Raw genomic sequence first — 5310 nt, forward strand, 5'->3', positions numbered from 1 at the left:
TTTCTTGTTTTTCTTTCAATTTCATGAAACTTCTAAGGCCTTATCATCCTTTATAATTAATAGGCACATGGAAAATTCTCATGTGTCTTGGCCACCATACCTTGGCCGGCCACCCTCTCCGTTGGGCCTCTTTTTCTTATTTTTTTTTGAGCCCAATTTGTAATTCATGAAACCATCTTCCAAAATTCCGACTTTGTCCTTAACCCTCCTCGAAAATTCCGCACCAATATTTCTCATGAACAACTTATATGCTAAATAAAACCAAAATATAGCCTTACTCCTTACAAGTCACAATTATTTCGAAACTTCCGAATATGCAAAAATGCCGGATGTAACAATTAATACCCATAGCATTACACTTCATCTTAAGGGGACACAACCTTGATTTCTTTTAATCAATTAATTACAATAAAATCAAGATAGCTAGTATTAAATACCAATTCTTTTACCGCCTTACTGGAATATGAACGAAGACCGAAAGTCATGTAACCCACTACTTTAGTAACCTTTTCACACCATATTCCTTGTGGGATTCAACTCCAACCTTGTTGGGTTACTATATTTGACATCGTCCTCTTTACGCCATTTAATAAGTGTAGTTTGAGCGTATCAAATTTTGGCGCCGTTGCCGGGGAATACGATTTGAAATTACTAAATAGTTTGTGCTTTACTTAAAGTCTTTTTCTATTCCATCACACCTTGTTTGCTGTTTTCTGTGAACCAGGTGATCATGAATAATAGAAGAGGACGTGGAGCAGGTGGTGGTAGGGGTGCGCAAGCAGCAGACCCACCACTGGAAGTAGAAGTTGAGAATGTCTTTGCGGATATGTTAGACGAGGTGGAATATGTATCTGCTATTGTTCCACCTAGGGTTAATACCACAACTTGCAAGATTGATTTTACTATCTACCAACTGCTCAGACTTGAGGTATATTTTCAGAACTCTACCGATGATGACCCTCATCAATACTTGAAGAATTTTGTGGGTGTGTGTTCAAACCACATCCAGAATGTTGTTTCTCCTGATGCAATTCGGCTAAGAGTTTTCAAATATTCTTTAGCTGGTGAAGAAAGAGTTTGGTTTGAGAAGTTTCCCCATAATACTATTCATACGTGGCAAGAGCTGGCTGCTGTTTTTCTCAAGAAGTGGTTCTCGGCAGCAAGAAAGCTGAAATTAGTGATAAAATCTTTGATTTCAAGCAGCTTCCGGGGGAGAAACTATATGAAGCTTGGGAGAGATTCAAGGATTACTTGTAGAAGTCTCGAAATCATAGTTTTCCAAAGCATATATTGATGGAGAAGTTCTATAGAGGGTTGGATCTATTAACACAAGCAGTGGCGAATAACGCAGTTGGTGGGTGTTTCACGGATAAGACATACGCCTGAATGACTTAGTTGCTTGATAAATTGACTACTCATAATCAAGCATGGCATTCAGGTGGTACTGATAATGTAGCGTATGGGGTGCCAATGATCCATAGTATGGTGAAAGAAAATCAAGAGACTCAACAATCTCTAGCTCAGCTCACAACCAATATTTCTTTGTTGACAGAGAGGCAAATAAAGAGAATGTTGTTGAAGAGGTACAGGGAATGCACAAGGGGATTTACCAAGTTCAAGAGGGTCCATATCAAGAGGGACTTCCTATGCAGTATGAAGATGCTAATTATGTGAATAACTCTCAAGGGGGTTACCAAAGTCAGAACTACCAAGGAGGTTATCAGAATCAATGGAGACCTCAACAGGGACAAGGAAATTATAACAAAAACTATGGTGGCTCGAACCAAGGGAACTACAACAACACCAACACTTTTGGAAATAGGAGTTCCAATCCCTATAATCCACCAAAGGTTCTATAGAATGAGCAAGAAAGTTCTAGGTTGGAAAGCATGCTTGAAAATGTGGTAGCCAACCAAGAGAAGTCCGATAAAACTTTGAAGGGGCTGACTGAAACCGTGGGATCTTACACAGCTTCCATTTAAAAGCTCGAGTCGCAGATGCGAGATATTTTCAGATAACAACACCCTTCACAAAAGGGAAGACTTCCTAGTGACACTATTCCAAATCTGAAGAGTGGTGGAGGTAATTCTTTTGATAGGTGTCCTGCTATTAGCACTTGGAGGGGGAAACTACTTCAAAGTGCATAAAAGAAGGTGATTGATATTGAGCCAGTTGTTGAAGAAGAAGAGGTATAATCTGATGCGCCAACTATTTTTGAAGAGCTCCAGACAGAAGTTCCTATTGTGAAGCAGGTTGATGATATTCAGGAAAGTTCGAAAAAGCATGAAGATAGTAGTGACACCAGCGAAGCAAAGATTAAGGGGGCTCTTCGCCCTTTAACCTAACTATTTAAATCTACACCTCCCTTTCCTCAGAGGTTGGTGAGAAAGACAGAAGATGCTAAGTGTCAGTGGTTCAATGATCAGTTGAAGCAGTTATCATTGAATATTCCCTTTCTGGATGCTTTCCAGGAGATGCTAGGATTCGCAAAATATCTGAAGGATCTATTAACGAAAAAGAGGCCAGTAAAGTAGGACACTGTGAGCATGACTCATCGTGTAAGTTCTAGTATCTCCACTACCATAGTTTAGTAGAAAGAAGATCCAGGGGCCTTTACATTCCATGCACTATCGGCTATCATGATTTTACAAGGGCTCTCTGCGATAATGGGGCTAGTATCATCTTGATACCACTTGCTATCTACAAGCAATCGGGATTAAGTATGCTTAGGCATACCAGCATGCGTCTACAGATGGCTGACAGATCAATCAAAATGCCAGTTGGGGTGGTGGATGATGTTCTTGTGCGAGTTGGTGATTTCCTTCTTCCTGCTAGTTTTGTGATTCTAGATTGTGCTGTTGACAAAGATATTTGAATTGTTCTGGGGCGGCCTTTTCTTGCCACGGGAAGAGCTCTTATGGACTCTGAGAAGAACGAAATCAAATTTCGAGTCAATAATGAGGAAGTAACTTTTCAGGCTAGTAAGGGGATAAAGTTACCAAGTGCTTACGAAAGCATTTCGGCGATAGAGACCGTTAATGTGATTGATGAAGTAGTCGAATTTAAAATGAAAGAGAAATGTCTGGGTGAAGCTCTAGCAGCCATATTGGTGAACTTTGATGTTGATGATATGGAAGGTTACGTGGAGATCGTTAATTCTCTTGCGGGGTTGGGTTCTTACTCTTACCAACAAAAGAAATTATCTTTTGATCTAGAGAATAGGACCACTCCTCTAGCGAAGCCATCTGTTATTGAGCCACCTAAGATTGAACTTAAGCAGCTTCCTTCACATCTGAGGTATGAGTTTTTTGGTCCGAATAATACTTTGCCAGTGATTGTGTCTGCATTGTTGAATGATGAGTAGACAAAGAGGTTGCCGGAAATTTTACAAGAGTATCGGCGTGCTATAGGTTGGACAATTGAAGACGTTTGGGGGATTCCCTCTGACATATGCTAGCATAAAATCCAACTTGAGGAAGAGAGTTCGCCAAGTGTTGAACATCAGAGAAGACTCAATCCGCCTATGCAAGAGGTGGTCAAGAAAGAGATTATTAAGTGGTTAGGTGCTGGAGTTGTATATCCTATTGCAGTTAGTAAATGGGTCAGCCCGGGTGGCCTGTATGTGCCGAATACAAAGAATGAGTTGATTCCGACTAGAACAGTAATCGGGTAGCCTGTATGTATGGATTATCGAAAGCTGAATTCTGCAACTCGCAAGGACTATTTCCCCATGAATTTTATTGATCAGATGCTTGATCGGATGGCGGTAAGGTCATACTTTTGCTTCTTAGATGGGTATTCCGGCTATAACCAGATAAATATTGCTTTAGAAGACCAGGAGAAGACTACTTTCACTTGTAATTATGGGACTTTTGCTTTCAGGAGGATGCCGTTTGGCCTTTGTAATGCACCGGTCACTTTTCAGCGGTGTATGATGCCTATCTTTTCGAATATGGTTGAGAACTTCTTGGAGGTCTTCATGGATGACTTTTCTATTGTGGGTGATTCGTTTGATGAATGTCTTGACCACTTGGGTCGAGTGCTGAAGAGATGTGAAGAGACTAATCTTGTTCTTAATTGCGAGAAGTGCCATTTTATAGTGAAGGAAGGGATCGTCTTCGGCCACAAAATCTCTAAAAAGGGGATTGAGGTTGATCAAGCCAAAATAGATGTTATTTCCAAGCTTCCTCCACCCATCTCAGTGAAAGGAGTCCGAAGTTTCTTGGGGCATGCCGGGTTCAATTGGCACTTTATTAAAGATTTCTCTAAGATAGCAAATCCCACGTGGAATCTTCTTGAAAAGGAAGTTAAGTTTCAATTCGACGACAAGTGTGAGAAGGTGTTTGAAGAGTTGAAGGAGCGGCTCCTATTATTGTTTCTCCCGATTAGTCTCTACAATTCGAGTTAATGTGTGATGTGAGCGATTTTGCTATCGGTGCAGTGCTTGGTCAAAGGCACAATAAGATTATGCACCAGATTTACTATGCCAGCAAAACGCTCAATGGGGGCGCAGATGAACTATACTGTCACTAAGCAAAAGTTGCTTGCTATAGTGTTACACCTCAAAAATTTCCCGTTAACATACAGTGAATAGACTAATGAAGGGCACGACGTATACGATGTTTTGATAAGTAAGAAATAGCATTTGATGATCCTAATCGAGATTTCAAAGACATTTGAGGTAAGGGAAGGAAGTTATTAAGGAAAGCAAGGTATATGTTGTGTGTCGGGCAAGATTTACGAGTATCGAATTAATGAGAGCTTAATGATATTTTGGAAAAGAGCTATAGCATCCCTTAGATTGTTAATGAGGTGTTAAACAAGTGTTCAGAAGGTTCCATAAGGATTGGAGATCAAACGAGTCGACGAACGAATTCCGGAAAGTTGGGCAACATACGGTCCAACATACTGGCCGTATAAAACATACTGGCCGTATGTCTGGATGTATGTTCTGCCCAGAATGAGGGTCTTCACTGGACCAAACATACGGTCCAGGCATACGGTTAGTATAAAATATACGGACCGTATGTTGGTCCATATATCCGAGTCGAGTCCAATTTTTAAGTTGATATAAGGACCCCCAACTTCATTTATTTAATTTCATTTTCATTCCACACCTCAAGAACCCTCTAGAATCCTCTCCACTCTTCATCCACAAGAACCCAAGAGAAATTGGTGATCAACTTCATCAAACCAACAAACCAAGTGTATGAAACACATAGAAGTTCATCCAAGCCAAGGAATTCCAATGGAAGTGAACTAGGGTTTTGGTGCAAGAAGAGTATTTCCACTCAAGGCTTGTTCCTACAC

The 5310-nt window shown here is 40.5% G+C and overlaps 1 non-coding gene across 1 annotated transcript; it reads right to left on the minus strand.

The window, feature by feature from the left end:
* Positions 1 to 1170: 1170 nt before the first annotated feature.
* On the minus strand, positions 1171 to 1277 carry LOC132031556 (small nucleolar RNA R71). The gene has a single exon (XR_009408305.1). It is a non-coding gene; the product is annotated as a small nucleolar RNA R71 (small nucleolar RNA).
* Between the last annotated feature and the right edge of the window lie 4033 nt (positions 1278 to 5310).

Source organism: Lycium ferocissimum, chromosome 1, assembly GCF_029784015.1.
Source record: "Lycium ferocissimum isolate CSIRO_LF1 chromosome 1, AGI_CSIRO_Lferr_CH_V1, whole genome shotgun sequence".
Lineage (NCBI taxonomy): Eukaryota > Viridiplantae > Streptophyta > Magnoliopsida > Solanales > Solanaceae > Lycium > Lycium ferocissimum.